Here is a 19,579-nt window from a genome sequence, read left to right on the forward strand (position 1 = left end):
TCTCTGTTTGGGGAGGCACAGAGTAATCAGGTTATGAAATGGAGATGAAAAGTACTTCCTCGCTGTGATAAGCAAGGGTACACAGGATGGCTGGGTTATTTGTGTTTGTATGTGGGGGGATTATCAGTCGGCTGGTGACAGTTTCCTGCGACTAATTACTGTCTCAAAAAGTGGCAGGGGATCAAACACTCCAAAACCAAATGCTCCTGTCTGGTAGCTGGGCTCTGACATATGACTGGCTTTACCCAACAACTCACCACAGCAAGTAAACTTCTGGTTACCTACAGATGAAGTTTATCCCAGAAAACCTTCCAGGAAATGACACTGTTCAAATCCTAAGACAGTGTGTGTATATTTGGTGAAATGTTTTTATGCTCATGGTGACACCCACTTAGTTATTCAGAATAAAATGATCACAGTTCTGTCTGCAGTATAAAATTTGCAGCTTCAAATCTGTCCCAGAACTGAATTGTTTTCTGGAAGAATGTTGCCCCTGCCTCATGGGACAGTGGCTCCCAGGCCTGACCTGGCCAAGTTCTCTGCTTTCCTAAGATGTGTTTGTCCCCAGGTCTATCAGTGGTGACCTCATAGGGCTCTGCCCTCCTCAGCAATGGCCAGCTACATTTAAAGTATCACCTCAGAGCCCCTTCTACTCATGTAGTCACAGCTCTGTAGGCAGAAAAAACAGGAACATAAATATTTGTGATTTAAGTCTCTCTTAGGAACCACACCTTCCTTGGTTTGCAAATGTGCCTAAAATATGAGAATGGAATTGGGTGGTTTGGAGGACACCAGCAAGCAGATGGTGGGTAAGGTGGTGTGAGGGGCGGTGCCTTGATTGCTGAGAAGGAAAGCTGACTCACACTGAGACTTGCAAAGGAGGAGGGAGTCCTGCAGAGTTGGGCAGGTGTTTCAGGTGGACCAAAGGGCTTATGCAAAGGTCCTGTGGGGCCAAGAGCGAGGTGTGCTGAGGAAACTGAGAGGAAACTGTGGCAGTTGAGCTCAGCCCGGGAAGGGTGGTGGAGACCACATTCCACGTGGGGGCTGGGCAAAGGGGTATGGATTCTATTCCATGTATATCATGATTTGAAGATGATGGAAACTTGCTTTAGAAGCAGAATGGGCCTCCACCCTTAGCAAAATGAGGAAGGGGAGGTACCAAGTCTGGGGGAGTATTTGCACAGAGGGAGGGCCTTTAGTGTGTCACCTGGACACGGGAGATGAAATGCTAAGTGAATCATTGACAAGTTTGGGTGATCTGTCCTCCCCCAGCATAAAATCAGATGGGACAGCTCCAGGTCAATGGCAGAGGAAAGAGCTGGGCTTTGCGCTGATTGTGCCCTATGGGAGAATGAGATTCTGTATTTAGTTATTTAACTAAACTTGGAACACTGACTCCCTGCTGCTGATTAAACAAAAGCCTGGCTTTCCTTTGGCTACCTGCCTTAGCTTGGGCTGCTATAACAAAAATACCATAGGTTGGGAGGCTTCAACAACAGATATTTATTTCTCCCAGTCTGGAGGCTGGGAAGTCCGAGATCAAGGAGCCCAACAGACCCAGTGTGTGGTCATCTCCCCTAGCAGATGGGGTGAGGCAGCTGTCTAGGGTGTCATTTACAAGGGAACTAATCCCATTTGTGAAGCTCCATCTCTAGCCCCCATGATCAAATCACCTCCCAAAGGCTCCACCTTCAAATACCATCACCTGTGAGCTTAGGATTTCGATATATGAATTTTAGGGGAGACACAAACACTCAGACCACAGGACTTCCCATTTGCCCAGGATTGCCCTTATTAACATTGTGATAAGGTGTTCATTTGCCCATGGACACCTTATTAAATATGCAAGCTGGATTTGGAACACAGCTGTCAATAATGACTCTGGTCACATAAAGGAAGGACCATAATTAACCACCTCCATAGATGAAGGAAATATAGCTGCAGGCCAGAGCTGAGTGCAGGGCAAAGGTGTGCCTCCCCCCGTGGCCTAAGCTCTCTCTGCTCCCCAGCCAGGGTTTGAGACAGCCCCCACCACCTCCATTATGTAAGTGGTGAAAGCATAATTGAAATTGATCCTCGCTGAGAATGGCTTTAGGAGCTTGAATAGTGCAAAGGTTCAAATACTAAATCTTTTTTATGATCTGTAATATTGTCATTTAGCTCAACAGTATGCATCACTATGTTTTTCTAATAAAGGAAACCACAAGAGTATTATAAAACCTATTTGCACTATATCAGAAAAATTAAGAAGGAGGAAAACTGAGTTTAGAAATATGAAATATTGATATCTTCATTTGAGAATCAACAAACTCATCCTTCCAATAGGTGAGGACATATTTCTATCATAAATCATGGCTCTAGGGGCAAGGGGATTATTGGGTCATGGGATTATCATGCTATTAACCAGTGGATATCTAAAAGCAGGGAAGTCTGAGTCCATAGTATAAACATATAAAATTATCTGTGCATTGGGTTATATTTAATAATATTTATTAATCAATAGTTTTTTTTCTAGAAACAGGGTCTCACTCTGTCACCTGGGCTGGAGTGCAGTGGTGAGATTGCTGCTCACTGCAACCTCAAACTCCTATGCTCAAGTGATCCTCCCACCTCAGCTTCCCAAGCTGCTGGGATTACAGGGGTGCCTGGCCAAATTAATGGATTTTAAAATCATACTTATTAAGCTACTTTGCAGATAATCTGTAAGGCAAAAGAATGATCAATTTACAAAAGCCAATGTGTTCTTGGGGGGGCATGTTAATTCTCCCTTACTCTTCATCTACTATGGATATGAAATTCTTGTCCAAATATCCCCAAAACTGTGGTCAGCAAAAGAAAACCAAAATAGGGACAACCAGGCATTTGAACAGGAATTCGACCTGGCTGGCAGAGCTGCTGCCTGCCTCCTGTTCCCAGCCTCCCTTCTCCAGCAGGAATCTCCCAGCTCTGCTCAGGGCAATGTGCCTGGCTAAATGGCTATATTTCTTAGCTTCCCTTGCAGTTAGATGTAGCCACCTGCTTCAGAACTGCCCAGTGAGCCACAGCAGGTATCAGAGACTTCCAGGGTCGTGTCAGAGACTTCCTTTCTGGGTCTTGGCTCTACCCTAAGCCACACACTTTAGGGATCTTTACACCCCAGGTGCAGGGATATAGGTTTAAGTTCAGCATCGTTTCTCACAATCCCAAACTGGGCTGGACACTAGAGAGCTCTCCTCTACTCCTGCCTTCCAGGGAGCCAGTAATTTCCAACCACACTGCTTGGGAGCAGCTCAAAGTATAAGAAAGGCTCCAGTTAGGTGAACAGCTACCAGGACGCTGGCCTCATTAAGCAGGTCCATTAGCTGTATGCACCAGGGGCCTCAACAATGGAATACATACCCCAGACGTGATCAAGGGGATTCACTGGCTGGGAGAGAGAATGTTGAAACTTCCACTTCCATTTTCCCTCAGCCCATGAGCACGGAGCCCAAGCCTGCTGTGCTGTTGTCCTGTGCCCCTGACTCAGTGATCCTCCCAGTGACATCCATCTGTGCAGGCCAACACTGTAGAAGTAACACACAAACCCTGAAGTCTCAGTGGCATAATACAATCATACCTCATTTCTTGCTCATGTCACATCTGATGCTGGCTAGGTGGCTTTTCCTGATGGTTCTCCTGCCAGCAGTGAGTCAGAAACCCAAGGTCCTTTCAGTCTGTGGCCCCACCATCTGCCTCTTCTCAGGGCAGTCAGGAGCAAAGCCTTGGACGAGCACATGGGATGATCAGGACCAGGCTCAGCAGTGTCACATCACTCCCGTTCGCTAGCACCTACTCACATGTCTCCAGGCTGACTGCTGTGAGGCTAGGGAGTGCAGTGTTTTTGTGTGTCCAGGAGCAGAAAATAGGATTCAAGCGTGTAACTAGTCTCTGTTGCAAGAAACTTTCCTAAACTCCTCATCCTGTTTAAACCTCTAGCCAGTTGGTCTGAAGCATAAGATGCCCTAGTATGAGCATAAAAGATGATGGTCGCAAAGGGTTTAGAAATGTCCAGAGAACACGCTGCATTTCCAACCTTTGTTGTATCTGTCTAACAGATAGAAAGAGGCAGGATGGCTGGCTAGATCTCTGGCCTTGGAGTCTGAAGACCTGGTATTAAGACCCTGCTCTGAAGTTCCTGGCATGAGCAAGCTGGCTGAGTTCTCAGCCTCAGCAAATTTCAGTGTGCGTCTCTGAATGACAGTGATTGTCTTTCATGGGGTCCTGGTGAATTTCACAGTGAGATGGTTGTATCCACTCTTCAGTCTGCCAGAACTGTTGCTCTCCCTACACTCTGGGATTGTCCTTGCCTAGGTCACCAGGAACCTCCTAATTGCTACAGCCAATAGATACCTTTCAGTCTTTATTCTCCTGGAGCTTTTTACTGCCATGAACCAAGACCACGATTTCTTCTTCTGTGAAACCTGACGCCTGGTTTATTCTTGGTCTCCTGTGGGTGATTCATCTCGACCTGCCCCTTGGATAATGCTGTTTCCAGGGTCCCACTGCCAGGGTCTCCATGCTTTCCTAGGTTCATTGTTTCAGCAGCCTGGCGACTCCTGCACTTAATTTTGAGCCCAGGCTTCATCTTTTGAGGGTTGATTCTTGTGTTCAATGGGGTGGAAAACATCTCTTTGGGAAGTCTCAGAGATGCTGGAAACGCAACACCCGCAACACATCCAATCCTCCTTGTCTCCTGACTCAGCCAGGACCACCGCTAAGCCTCTTAAAGAGAGGTCATAGAATCATTTTCAGCATCTTCCCTCACACTGTTTATACTGCTTCTGACTTTCTCTTCCTCAACCCATGAAAGAGTCACCTCTACACTCTCACCAACAGATGATTGTATGAACTTCATCATTTCCAGGATTGGGAAGATCTTATTGGTAAAACGCAAACTCTGAGTCCCGGCCACTGACCTTAATAATGAAGGCACCCACTCATCAGCCCCTGCCAAGTATTCCTGGAATGCAGGCCACAGAGCTCCACAAGAAATTCAAAGATCTGGATTTCTTTCTTCTTCTTCTGCTTTTTAAAGTAACATCTTCCCATTTTTGAAGACTGGCAACTTATCTGACTGTGTGGCCCAAATAAACACAAAAAATGGCTCCGGCCCCCAGGTGGCCAGTTGGTGTTCTCTGGCCTGAAGGTTGAAAGCTGGGCCTGGGCCTGCACCACCAGAGCCCGGTGCCCTGCTAGCCTCAGTGTCCCCAGGCTTGTTCTGATCTTCAGACTCTAATGGCAGCAAAAGGCCAATGGTCTCAAGCCATTCTGTTTTTCTGAGAGGTATTTTTGCAAATAAATTTATCCATTTTAGTGCTCATCATTGAACTGAGTAGAGTTTAAAATTCTTACTATCGTAAATATGTCAAATGTGCAGTTGACTGGAGATGCCCTGGTGCCCGACAAGCTGCATTCTCCTGGCATGGCTTCTAACTTGCTTAACCTCCAGAAACCGTGGGTTCCTCATCTGAAAAGTTGGAAAAATCACAGTACCTCCTTCATCGGATTGATGTGAGCATTAAATGAGGTAACACGAACATGGGCCTTAGGCTGGAGCTTTGCATAAGTATTGAGTAATGTTAGTTCCCGTTCCCATAATTAGCAATTCTGCTATCTCTTTCAAATCACCCAGTTCCTTCCTTACCATTACCTTTGGCTATAAGCAAAGTGACTTTTGGATTCGGCAGCTACACAGCAGCTCAGGACTAAATGATCTGCTCTATTTTAGGCCACTTACCCAGATGACTTTCCCACACATCTAACTGAGCAAGGTGACCCTGGTCTTGACCAGAGATTAAGCACTTGCTTTATTGTGAGACCAAACTGCTAAATGGGACTTTTAAATCTTTTAGCACAAAAGCTTGCCAGAGTCTTGGATATGGTGATGCCACATAGAGATTCTTCGTAGACTGAGGGCAAAAAGCAGAGGCTGTGTTATATATACTTTTGGTTCCCACATTTCATAAATGTGTGTGAAATTCATAAATATGTGTGAAATCCCTAAAATTAAGGATTTTAGACTTTCTAGAATGCAAAGATTAAATTGTTTTTTAAAAGTCATGGAACTTCCCATTTTGTTATTACAAAAACGTGGTGGGGCAGTCATGGGGAGAAATGAAGTAAGTCTGGATCTCTGAGTTTCTGTCAGTGGCAGAGGTCAAGGGCTTGAATCCAGGGCTGTAAGAGGTGTCTTCACAGCCCTGGGGTCCACCACAGCAATGCTTAGTTCGGTCCCATCTTACATGCCTTTGCCCAGGCTACTGCCTGGTAAATAACGACCTGCTCTCAAAGGCCATCTGTAGGTTTTAGGCAAATCTGTGCTTCCTTTATCAAAACCGGTTCAGGGAGCAGCTACAGTACAGAAACGCAGCAATGTACCTACAGGGCAAGCACCTGAATCCACAGTATCCTGGGGAAAAGTTTCACCTGTTAGGAATTAGAGTCAGGGCCATAATGATGTTCTAGATGAGGTGATGAGGAGGCAAATAATACATTTGGATGTAGATGGCTCAAGAGCCGTGGGAGAAATGCAAATAAAGTCCTAGGCTGGGCGCAGTGACTCATGTCTGTAATCCTAGCACTTTAGGAGGCTGAGGTGGGAGGATCACTTGAGCCCAGGAGTTTGGGCTCAGCCTGAGCAACACAGCAAGACCCCCTCTCTACAAAAAGTTTAAAAATTAGCCAGACATACTGGTGTGCACCTGTAGTTTCAGATACTTGAGAGGCTGAGGTGGGAGGATTCTTTTCTTTTTTTTTTAATTTTACTTTAGGTACATACTGTATCTGGCATTTCTCCCCGTTATCCCTCCCCCCGCTCCCTCCCCACTCCCCGCTGTCTCTCCCCTAGCCCCCGCCAATTGACCCCAGTGTGTGATGCTCCTCTCCCTGAGTCCATATGTTCTCATTGTTCAACACCCACCTACGAGTTAGAACATGTAGTGTTTGGCTTTCTGTTCTTGTGTCAGTTTGCTGAGAATGACGGTTTCTAGATTCATCCAAGTCCCTACAAAGGACACGAACTCATGGTTTTTTATGGCCGCATAGTATTCCATGGTGTATATGTACCACATTTTCTTTGTCCAGTCTATCATTGATGGGCATTTGGGTTGGTTCCATGTCTTTGCTATTGTACACAGGGCTGCAATGAACTTACGTGTGCATGTGTCTTTATAGTAGAACAATTTATAGTTCTTTGGGTATATACCCAGTAATGGGATTGCTGGGTCAAATGGAATTTCTATTTCTAGATCCTTGAGAAATCTCCACACTGTCTTCCACATGGTTGAACTAATTTACACTCAGTGGGAGGATTCTTGAACCTGGGAGGCGAGACTGCAGTGAGCTATGGTTGTGCCACTGCACTCCAGCCTGGGTGACAGAGCAAGACCCTGTCTTGAAAAAAAAAAAAGTAACAAAACATAAATAAAAAATAAAGCCTTAAAGGATGTAACAGGTTAGGTTTCTTCCAGACGGAAACTGAGGATGGCTTCTTGGGAAAGGAGTACAGGAATTAGGCCTCGGAGAGATGATAATAACAACATGTAATGAAAGTATCTGGCATTACCAAGTGTTTCCCATGAGCCAGGCACTAAGCACTTATGGGACTTATCTCATATAACCCTTACTGCCACCCTATGAGATAGTCATATCTATCACCCCACTGAGAAAATGGAGGCACACAGGGTCACCTGCTTAGTCAGGAGCAGAGCCAGGACTCAAGTCAACAACCAGACTGTTGGGTCGGAGCTCTGAACTCCTTCAGTGCCCTGCCCTGAGGCCCAGGAGTGGGGCTGGGTTCCGTGTGCTGTGAGTCTCTGAGTTCAGCATCCTTCCCCAGTAGGAAGTAAAGAGCAGATCAGAGAACCCTCACCCCGTTGTAGGTTTCCTGTTTGGTTCTGGTAACTTTCTCCTCAACAGCAAGGGTGCTCAGAGTTTCATTGCTATATGAGAGGCTTGTGTAAGAAAATCCTAAAGGAATCAACTGTGCTGGGGGTATAGAAGTAAAGGCGCTGACAGCAAGCTCAAGAGCCATTCACTCCTGAGGCCAAGCTCCAGGCCACAGTCTGTGGCACCATGGGACAACCACAGAAAGAACCAGGACTCTCGGCTGAGAATGCTCCTCCCTGTCGGCTGTGTGGCCATTGCTGAAGCTGAGGAAATGGCTCGCCCAGGACAGGTGGGGTCACAGTAGGGGCAGGGAAGCTTTCACACAGGAACAGGCAAGTCCAGGCCTGGCTCTCAGGATGGCTAGCAGGTAGCAACTGCACGAAGATCCCTCATGTCCCCTGGCCTCCCTTTTGGAAAGGAGACACACAGAATTGGCCCTAAATTCTTTATGTTATTGTCTCTAGGAGGGCTTATTTTAATAATTTGCCACTGAAGCTTTTAATGGAGCCCAAAAAGCTATTCTCCATCCAAGAGCAAGGAGGAGGTTGTGGCTGCCATTTGCTGCCCCTTGTGTACCGTGGCTGCACTACACCTTTGCTAGACCCCAACTCTTTCCGCTCCTGCCTCCAGGCGATGCTTCTAAGAGGCCAACCCATGCAGGAGGTCCCCAGAGGAGGACCCAGCTGTCTGGCCCAGGCTTGCTTGCTCCTGGAGTGGTGCCCAGAGCCAGCTGTCCATCCCTGGGTGCCTCACGCTGGAGAGCTGGGATTCCACTTCCCAGCTTGCTGGGCTCTTAGGTTTAATGCAAAGGGCACCACACTTGCCTCCTTCTCTCACCACTTCTCCCTTGAGCCATTGCTCTGGCTTCCCTAACGTCTCCTTGCTTCCATTCTCCACTCTCAACTAGAGTGGCCTTTCTATGACATTCTTCCTATCAGGCCACACCCACATTTAAGACCTGGCTCTCCACTGCCCTTGGCATAAAGCCCTAGGTCACTGCCTTAGTTACCACACCTCAGTACACCAAGCCCTTCACATCCTGGCCCAGCCACCTCTGTAACCTCACATGGACCTAGGTTCCCACTGCTCCCCGCCACCCTCCAGCAGGTGGGAGTGTCCCTCAAGGACCAGGCACTGATCAGGTTCTAAATCCAGACCTGCCGTTGGGGTTTTGGGTTTTTTTGTTTGTTTTGGTGGGATAAATAACAATCCTTCATTTCAGTTATACCAAGACACTCACAGCTTGCAAAAGGCTGTGTCATGCTGTTCTCCACTTCTAGGCCCCTCTGCACTGAATGTCCTCATCCAGTTTTACCTATGAAGTTAATGCTTCATAATGCCCCTTCACTAAAGGCTTTTCAAATGCCAGCAAAGCATATGTGCCCTTGCCTGTCTTCTTCAGCAGCTGTTGGCTCCTTTCAGGCAAAGAACAAGACTTTATGAGCTTAGCACAGCACTCGGTACAGAGTAGGCCCTCAAACATTCCTGAAAGGATGCATGAGTGAATGACAGACAGTTGTGGCCATCCCCTTAATTCTCAATCTCTCTCTCTCTTTCTGAGAAGGAGTTTTTCTCTTGTTGCCTAGGCTGGAATGCAATGGTGCGATCTTGGCCCACTGTAACCTCTGCCTCCGGGGTTCAAGTGATCCTCCTGCCTCAGCCTCCCAAGTAGCTGGGATTACAGGTATGCACCATCAGGCCTGGCTAATTTTTGTATTTTTAGTAGAGATGGGGTTTCACAATGTTGGTCAGGCTGGTCTTGAACTCCTGACCTCAAGTGATCTGCCCACCTTGGCCTCCCAAAGTGCTGGGATTACAGGTATGAGCCACCGCGCCCGGCCAATTCTCTCATTTTGAACCAGGGCTTACAACAAACACCCACGTCTTCCTCAGGTGCTTCTCGAGCAGCTCTATTCTGCAGGTGGGAATAGAATGTGCTAGCAAGGGACATCGGCAGGTGGCTCTCAGGGTTTGAGATATTATATGAAGAGACCCCACCAGAGTTGTTTGTTTAGTTCTCGGATTGCCTGCACTGGAATGATCTTCTCCTCCTGCCTTGCAGAGTGGTGAGGTCTCCCAGGTTCTCCAAAGCACAGACATTGTAGGCTCTCTAGCTGACATCAAAGAGGGATGACAGGCAATGAGGGAAGTGAAGCACTTTAAGGACAAAGAATGAATGGGAGATAAGCTTTCTTTATTTTGTGTATTCTGAAAAGAATGTTGACATCTGCATATTTTTGTAAAAGAACATAAAATCATTTTGGCAATAAGGGCGTAAGCCCAGGAAACTTGATCTTTTATCTGAGCAGCTCATGGCAGTCACTGTGTAAACCAGGTTTCCTGAACTGAAGAGATGGGCTTAGGACCCCTGACGGCCCACCCGCACGTGCTGTGGGTGTGAGGGAGTAGGGGAGCCTGAACTCTGGGAGGTCGCTCCCAAGAGGAGCCAAGGCAGCTTGTTTCTCATAGTCCAGAGGTTCTCAAAGAGTGGTCTCAGACTAACAGCATCAGCATCGCTCAAAAGTGTGTTCAAAACACATATTCTCAGACTCGTCGCCACCTCCTGAAGCAGACACTGTGAGATGGGGCCCAGCAAGTTGTGTGGTTTTTTTTTTTTTTTTTTTTTTTTTGGCGATGGAGTCTCACTCTGTCACTGGGCTGGAGTACAATGGTGTGATCTCAGCTCACTGGGGTTCAAGTGATTCTCCTCCAGGGTTCAAGTGATTCTCCTGCCTCAGCCTCCCAAGTAGGTGGGACTATAGGCGTGCGCCACCATACCCAACTAATTTTTGTATTTTTAGTAGAGGTGGGGTTTCACCATGCGGCCAGGATGGTCTTGAACTTCTGACCTCGTGATCTGCCTGCCCCCGCCTCCCAAAGTGCTGGGCTTACAGGCATGAGCCACTGTGCTGGCCAAGTTGTGTTTTAAAGCATGCTCCAGATGTTCCTGTGTCTGTTCGGGTTCAGAAAGCACTGTCAGATTCCAACCACTGGGCATCATTTTTAGGAATGCAGCTGGGGACACAGGAGTGGCTTCTACCCCTGCACAGTGAGAAGTGAGGAGGGGGTGAAGCAAAGGGTCTTTCCTGGGCCTTTTCTCTCTCCACTCTCTCAGGTTAATTCATCTTCTTGGTTCTAGCTCTCACCTCCTGGAAAGAATCTCTCATTTCTGATTTCTGCCCTTATTTCCTCTTTGAGGTTTCTTCTTTCCCCACTAGTCATTTAAATCTGTGGAGCCTATCACTGCTTCAAACCAGAAGCATCTAAAACAAAACTCACATCTTCTCCCAGTTTTATTCATCTGACTCCCTGTTTTCATGATTCCCTCCCTCTCCTAATTATTTAACAAGGGCTCCTACAGCCATGCTCTGTGCTCGGCAAGTCTCTATTGTCCATGCTATCACTAATTCTCACTCACGTATGTTCAGAGCCTGGTGGTTATTTTCTCCCTCTTCCACAGGCCCAGTCTGATGTGTTTTCATATAATCTCTCACATCTGTTCCTTGTTTTCCAGGCCCCTGGCCTCTACGCTAGTCAGGACCTCGTTCATCCCAATGCAACTGAAGACATATGTATTTGGTACCTAGAATCTAGAATACTCTGTGTGCCAGGCCCCACTATAACAAAACAGAGGATTGACATGGGCCTTGCTGGGGATGTTCTTGAATCATCGAAGCAATCTATTAATTAACCTTCCTCCAGACTAATATTTCTAAAACACTGGGAATTCGTTCCCCTGTCCTAAGTTTTCTATAATGCTTCTCCATGTTGCATAGAGGGTCAAGTCCAAATTCCTTATCTCCACATATAGACCTTCCACAGCCTGTACCTCCCTCTCCAAGCTGACTTTCCAGAACTTCCCAAAGTACCCCCAAGTCTCAGGATCATTCCTGTCTCTGGTTCTTTGACCTCCTATCCTTTTGCCTGGTATGCCATCTTCCCTTCCAGCCAGTCTGCGGGAGCAGTTTGCCTTTCGCTACGTTTCTGAAGCCTTCCTGAGCAGCCGCAGTTCGAAACACTCTCTTCCCCCTCGTTGGGCACTTAGTACATACCGGTCTTTGGTATTACTTGTCTTTTAATATGTATTCATGTTCCCCAAATTAAACTGCTGGACATATAGCTCTTACAACCAGCTTTTTGTTCGACCTCGAGGAGCCCAGCTTCCAACTGGCAAAGTCAGCCAGAACATGGGGGACCGGCCCATAAAACTCTGCTTACCCTTCCATGCTCTGGCTTTTGGCCATTACCCCTGTATTTTCCTGAAAGTCAGATGTAGCCACATTTTAACAGCTGGCCTTTTGCTCAAGCACAGTCTGATTCAGCCTGGGGAATGGTCCTCACTTTCCTCCATCCAATTCCCAGGGTTTCAGAGTTGTGCAACTGCCCATGTGTTTAGCTAAAAGGAGGAAAGGAAGCGCAGAGGCCACATGAGCCAGTGGGTCACGTGAGAGGTTCCTATGGCCAGCCTGAAAGTTGCTTCCATGGGTTCCATTGGCCCTCCAGCTGTCACACGCCCACCCACAGCGGAAGTGTGTGTGGAGGTGGCGTGGGGCGGGGGGAACAATGTGAGCGCCTGTGGAGTGATGCTATTGGCTGAAACACTTATCAATTATTTTATTTTGGGGTAATTTTCTGAAGGCCAGACACACACAGGATAATTTCACGTGATTTTCAGGTTAAAATACACTTGTGAGTCATGGCAGCCCAAGGGAGTGACCTCAATGGTATGTGGTGTTCTGCTTTTGGCCTACCTGTGTGTACTCTAGGAATAAAGACTAAGTCCCCAAAGTCCACAGAGCTTGTGGTGGGCGGCAAAGTGGGAGTGGAGGCCCCTCCAGCTGCACAGAAGGCCCCACAACCCTAGCTGTAAGGTACTTTCCAGCGCGTCCCAGGCACTGCCCGTCCTCCAAGCATTGCGTGGATTTGCTCCTAAACCTTCTTAGGGCAGCTACTGCAATTATTTGAAACTTTAAATTTAATTGATGTTACACAAACATGAGTAAAATGGGTTATGAGCGAAAAATACATTTTTAAATAATAAAATAAATTTGATTACTTTGGAAAACTTAGCTAGGGTGAATTGATTAAAAATGATTGTTAAATTGGATGTTTGTGAGAGAATTGTAGGAGAAAGGACTGGGGAGTTACAAAAATAAAGACGACTCTGTACGTGATTGGTTCAAGGTGACTTAAAGTCTAATTGCACTATAAAGAAGCCCGACCTGGAAACCAGCTTTGATACGTTGCATATGTGGATTTTGCAGAAGGAACCACAGAGACTCAGGAAAGGGCCTCGGCCCAAGTTCAAAAGATTGGCAAATATGTGTTTTAAGTTAAAGGGGTTATGTATGTATTTTCTTAGAATGATTCCCCACTTTCACTATTTTGATCAAACCACCAACTAGCTGTCTTTCTGTCAGATCAGATAGATGCATACCGTGTTGGGAACACCACTGCATCAATAGTCTGCTAAAGTTGCTTGGTGTATGGCTGGTTGACTTAGCTCTGCCATTTCCAGGAACACCCCTGCTGGCGAAACAACATGTACCTATAGCTTTTAGTATTTTCAGGGTGAGGTTTTGACCACTTGCAAACTAACTCATCCTATATTTACTGCCACCGCTAATTTAGTAAAGGCATACTGCTGCCCAGGAGGTCCGAGAGTAGTCTGCCTGGGGCTGTTCCACAGATACCAGGGGCAGATGGCAGAGCTCCCCTCTGACTTCTTCTCACATAGCACAGCCTTGGTGTGGGGGACAGGAGAGGCAGGAAAGAAGGAAAGTAATTTTCAGAAGCATGGGCCCTTCACCCACTATTTGTGGGTAGAGAGAGAAATCTCTGTTAATAACATATATTTTATTGGAATGAGTATGGGTAGAAATGGACATCTGTGCTGTCTTAGAAGGTAAAGATCAGTACTCTTATCTATTGGAAATGCTCAAAACAAAACCAAACCAAAAAAACAGTCTTCTTGCATGCCCACATAATCAAGAAATCACAGGAAGAAATCTAAACTTGTTAGCAGCTTGCTGGGAGAACCGCATTCGGGCCAGAGTTATTAATACATTTCAGGGTAAGCCGACGATAGCAGGATGACTCATTTTTCTATGTTTAAACACCATGTTTCCAAAGAGTCAAGTTTTGTGAAATTGTAAATCATGCAAGGAATGAGCAGCCCCTCAACATGACAGCATTTTACAGAACTGGCCCCACACTGATTCACGAATAGTTGAGAGTTTGTATTTCCCTCCGTTCCTTTGGAAACCTTATGTACCTTGCTCATGCCCTTGCCAAATTTGATACAGTGTTATAGTTACTTGTGTGCTTCAGTATTTTCACTGCTAGAGAGTAAGCTCCTTGAGGTCAGGTTAGATCTGAGTCCCCAGACTGTGTAGCAGAGAATGTAAGTGCAGGGTGGATGCACAATTTGTGTTTGTGGAATGAATGGATGAATGAATGAATGAGATGGAGGTGGTAAGGAGATGCCCTAGATGAAGGAGACTGGACTGTAGCCACCTTCAAATCACACCCAGCAAACACTGCACTGCAAGCAATTTTCCTTTTCCTGTGACCCATGGCAGACACCAGGACAGGGACAGCGACCTGGACACTTGGTCCTTGCCCCTTCCCCCAAGTCAGAATATGGTACTAATCAATGGTTGAGCAGCTGCTGAGAAAAGGGTAAAATAAAAATTCCATGGATAGTTACCTCTCCTTTATATCTAGTATTATTTATACTTTATATACTTAGATTAAAAGATACCTAATTAATTTCAGTGGGGAATTTTTGTTATAGGAGACCTTAAAAGTAATAACGAATTTTTTCCTTCCACTTATCAGAGCATCTGGACTTGTTGAAGATAACTTGACCAACATGGAATAATATAAAAAAGAAATCAAAGTTCATCATCTTACCACCCAAGATTACCACAGTTGACATACACCTTTTTGTTGTTTTTGTTTGTTTTGTTTTTTGAGACAGGCTATCTCACTCTCACCCAGGGTAGAGTGCAGTGCTGCCATCATAGCACCAGGCTCAAGCCATCCTCCCACCTGAGCCTCCCGAGTAGCCTCAACTGCCAGAATGTGCCACTATGCCTGGCTGATATTTTTAATTTTATTTATTTATTTGCAGAGACAAGGGTCTCTCTATGTTTGTCCAGGCTGGTCTCAAACTCCTGGACTCAAGCCATCCTCCCACCTTGGCCTCCCAAGGATTACAGGCGTTTGCTACCACAGCAGCTTAACATCTTGAAAACATCAATTTCAGTCTTTTGTCTCTACGTTGTTTGGTTTCATAATTGGGATCACATTATACATGCAACTTTGTGTGCTGCCCTCTTTACCTGATCTTTATTTTCAGCATTTGCCATGCCATTATGGCTCTTGGAAACATAATTCTAATGGCTAATGTTCTACCACTGGGATGTACTGCAAAGTATTTAACAATTTTTCTGTTTGTACATTGTAAATGGATACTATCATTTAAAAAATAATTTAATGTATACGTTTGCATAGTAGGCATTGTGTTTTGATTCTGTATGACTTCTTATGAGGGTGGCAATCCCTTTCCTTTTCCCTTTGATCCTTTGAGGCAACCCTTTTTAACCGATTATTATGAATCATGTCTTTTAATAACATGCCTATATTGCTACATCTCAAAGCTTCAGTTTTGGATACTAACTATTGGCATCCTCCATGGAAGGTAAGCATTTAGCTCTCTCACCACCCCACCCCCACCCCCACCCCCAGCCTTCAACACCCACACACCCTCCCCATCCTGCTTTCTTTCCACTTCAGCTGTCTAGTAACTTTGACGCAGTCAGCATTCAGTATTTACGTTATCATGTGCATGCATCTTAGTCAGCTTGGGCAGATACAATAAAATATCATGGACAGAGTGGTTTATTACTCGCAGTTCTGGAGATCAAGATGCTGGCCAATTCAGTTCCTGGTGAGACTTGCAGATGGCTGCCTTCTTCTTGTGTCTTCACATGGTGGCAAGAGGGAGCCCTGGTGTCTCTTCTCTAATAACCTCAACCAAACCTAATCACCTCCCAAAGACCCCACCTCCTAATACCATCACACTAGGGGTGAGTGCTTCAACATATGAGTTTGCAGGGGAGACACAAACATTCACCATGGAAATTCTAGTCACTGCTAAGACACAAGATATACTATGATGGCATTTCTCTTCTTGCCCATCTTTTTGTTTCCGTAGAGTTAAAAATTGCTTGGGATTCTGAGGAGCCAGGCAGCAGCTGGATGGCAGAGGCCCGGCTGCCACAGGTGAGCCTCCAGGTTGCTGATGCTGTGTGTGAGCTGCAGCCGCTCCTGGTGCCCTGCACCCACCTTTCCACTGCACAGAAATATGGCTGCTGCTCCACCTTCACTTTTTCAGTCTCATGCAAGGTGTCTCTTTGGCCAAGGCCAAAGGGAGGGAGTTCTGGGGCACTAGTCGTACTCTGTACCCAGTGCACTATGTCATCCAGGGGTCACCTTTCATTACCCAGATGAGTCCTTTTGTCCTTTTCTTTTGCTTTAGATCCCATTTTCTGGGAAGCTCATGTGTTCCTTTTTATTGGTCTATATTCTTGTTTCTGTTGAGCACATCTCCAGGAGCAATGACAGAACAACTGGAATTCACAGGCCGTGAATGTTTTGAGATCTTGAATATCTGAAAATGTCTCTGCTATAATTTCTTAATTTCCCAAATACCTTTTTGTTCTCTAGTCATTCCTCAAAAATAGTGTGTGTGTGTATGTGTGTGCACATGTGTATGTGCATGTGTGTGTGTGAGTGAGTTTGCTCTTTTCTCTTAGATTCAACACTTTCTCTTATCTTTCTGAGGACATAATGCCAGTGTCATTGCAAGTCACTTTTTTCTGTTTTTGTTTCTCTGTTTCACATTTGAAGCTTTACCCAGGTATCTGGGTATCTCCTATCATGTTCTCATGTTTAAGAACGAAAGATTAAAAAACTCTTTGGCCGCTCCGAGGTTTGCTGACTTCAGGCTCTGTTTTATGGTGACACAGCAGAGCCACATCTTTGGGAACTCACATCATTGGTATCCTCATGATTTTCCTCATGGGCTGGCCAGTTTGCTCCCCTGGAGGGTATGAGCTTGACTGCTAGTGGGTCAAGAGCTGCCTGGGAGAAAAAGCTGGGGGTCTCCACACTTGGGGTGCCAACATTCCTACCACACCCCAATTCCCAACGGCACCTCTGTCTTCAGCTGTGCCTGGCATCCTTCAGTCTTGAGAACCCTCCCAGAGTCTACCTTGAATCTCCTTCCAGCCTCCCTTTCTCCCCAGCCCTGGGGTTGCGAAGTGGAAGGAACAGGGTGAGGGTCAGGGGCTCTGCTTCTTCAGCTGCCCCTTCCAGTACTTCACAGAATGAAACAACGAAGCCCAAGTTCTGTTTTTAGCCCCTCGTCCACCCTGCTTTCTCCTCTTTTCCTTAGAAAAAAAATTTTAAACTTAATTCAGAGAGAGGAACTTTGTATACTCAGGAGGAAAAGTGGCTAAAACCTTCCAGGCTCTTTAAAGAGCTAAATAGGACGAAACTCCATGCTCACCACAGGTGACCTTAACAACTAACACCTTCTTTAATATTTTGTAGAATTCCAACTAAGGAGCCTGCATTTGACAACACTGTCTCAGTCCAGTGGATGCTTCACATGGTTTCTCTACTTCTAATGACATCAGTTTATCTCAAGCCATTCGTGCCTTCCTTCAGCAAGCAACTACTCAATAAGGACATCCACTTCCTTCTGCGCTTGATACCAGCCAGGGGATTAACCTGTGCAGAGATGTCTTGTCAGTCATCCAGTTACTGCTTCACCAAAGTGAGGTCAAGTTTGCAGCAGGCTTTTACAAAACTATGTTTTTATTGTCAGCATAGATGCATTTTCGTACACATACAATGAATGTTTCACTTTAGAGGCACACCTGGCCACTGGGAGAGTTTGTGGAAGGCATCAGTGTACCTGGGTTACTGATGACTGAATATTATACAAATACATTGTTAGAAAAGCAGAGTGATGTGTCAATAAAGCAATTCTTTGACATACACATGAGTATTTACACATGTTTATGTTGAAAAGTGCAGGGTAATCTCTTTCCAATCATTCTTAATGGCTTTTTATCAGCATTTCTGGCTTGTTACTAAAGTTGGAGGTTCGAAAGTAAGTTATAGTTATTTTGCTCCTCATTCTTGAGCAACAGTGGAGACATTCCAGTTCTGAGCTTGCTGGATAGTGCAACAAGCCAGGCAGAAGTTGAGTATCTTAAGGACAAAATTTGATATGCGTTGTTTACCAACCAGCAAGCCTTTCAGGTCTACAATAAAAGAATTTTTAAATAAGCCATTGAAATCCATCAGATTCTCTCCTGCTAGACAATAATGGCCTCCCTCATGAGAAAAGACAGGCTTTCTTTCAGCGGGATTGCCCAACAGCCATTGCTTTAGGAAAATGGAGTTGAGAGACACAAGGATCCTGGATGGAGATGAGGCGAGACACCCACGCTGTGGTGAAGACCCGGTGGCCAAAGCTCAATTTGAAAACCCTGATATGGATGTGTCCTGGGCCTGTTCTCCTAGAGCAGGAGCTCCCTGGGGTTTGGAGTCTTCTTCCCACTCAGGTTGAACCTCTTTCCTCAGCACCCGTGGTACATATCCATTGAGTAAGGGGGGAAGATCTTCGTTGTCTGGGTGATGTTCAAAAACAGAACTGTGTTCTTGAGCCAGTTTCTATGTTAAGTACAACCAAGTTCTCACTAGTGACCTTGAACAAAACAGAAGTAACCTTTGTTCCTCTGGCCAGCTCCAAGTCCTCGAAACCTACAGTCACAAGCCATACATTTCTGAACAGCTCTCTAGCGCCTGGAGCCTGTGTGGGCCTTCCCCAGCTCACTGGCAGAGACCCTGCTGTGGTGTTGCAGATACACAGGTGAGAGACATGCAGGGTGCACAGCCAGATGCAGGGCTCTAGATCCCAAACCCAGCATGGGTGTGGTGCAGGCAAGTAACTTAATGTCTTTGCTCCTCATTCTCCTCATCTACAAATAAAGAGAGTAATATAACTCAGAGAATTATGGTGGGAACAAATGTGTTAATACATTTGACGCTTGAACAACATGGGTTTGAACTACTGGGTCCACGGACAAGTGGATTTTCTTCCTTCTCTGCCACCCAAGACAGAGACAGCAAGATCAACCCCTCCTCCTCTTCCTCCTCAGCCCACTCAATGAGAAGATGGCAAGGATGAAGTTCTTTATGATGATCCACTTCCCCTTAATGAATAGTAATTATATTTTCTCTCCCTTATGATTTTCTCAATAACATGTTCTTTTCTCTAGCTTGCTTTATTGTAAGAATACAGTATATAGTCCAGGTGTGGTGGCTCACATCTGTAATCCTGGCACTTAGGGAGGCTGAGGTAGGTGGATTATTTCAGGTCAGGCGTTCGAGACCAGCCTGGACAACATGGTGAAACCCCATCTCTACTAAAAATACAAAAATTAGCTGGGTGTGGTGGTGAGCACATGTAGTCCCAGCTACTCGGGAGGCTGAAGCAGGAGAATCACTTAAACTCAGGAGGTGGAGGTTGCAGTCAGCCGAGATCAAGTCACTGTACTGCAGCCTGAGCAACAGAGCGAGATTCCATCTCAAA

The sequence above is a fragment of the Cebus imitator genome, unplaced genomic scaffold, assembly GCF_001604975.1.
Source record: "Cebus imitator isolate Cc_AM_T3 unplaced genomic scaffold, Cebus_imitator-1.0 Scaffold131, whole genome shotgun sequence".
Lineage (NCBI taxonomy): Eukaryota > Metazoa > Chordata > Mammalia > Primates > Cebidae > Cebus > Cebus imitator.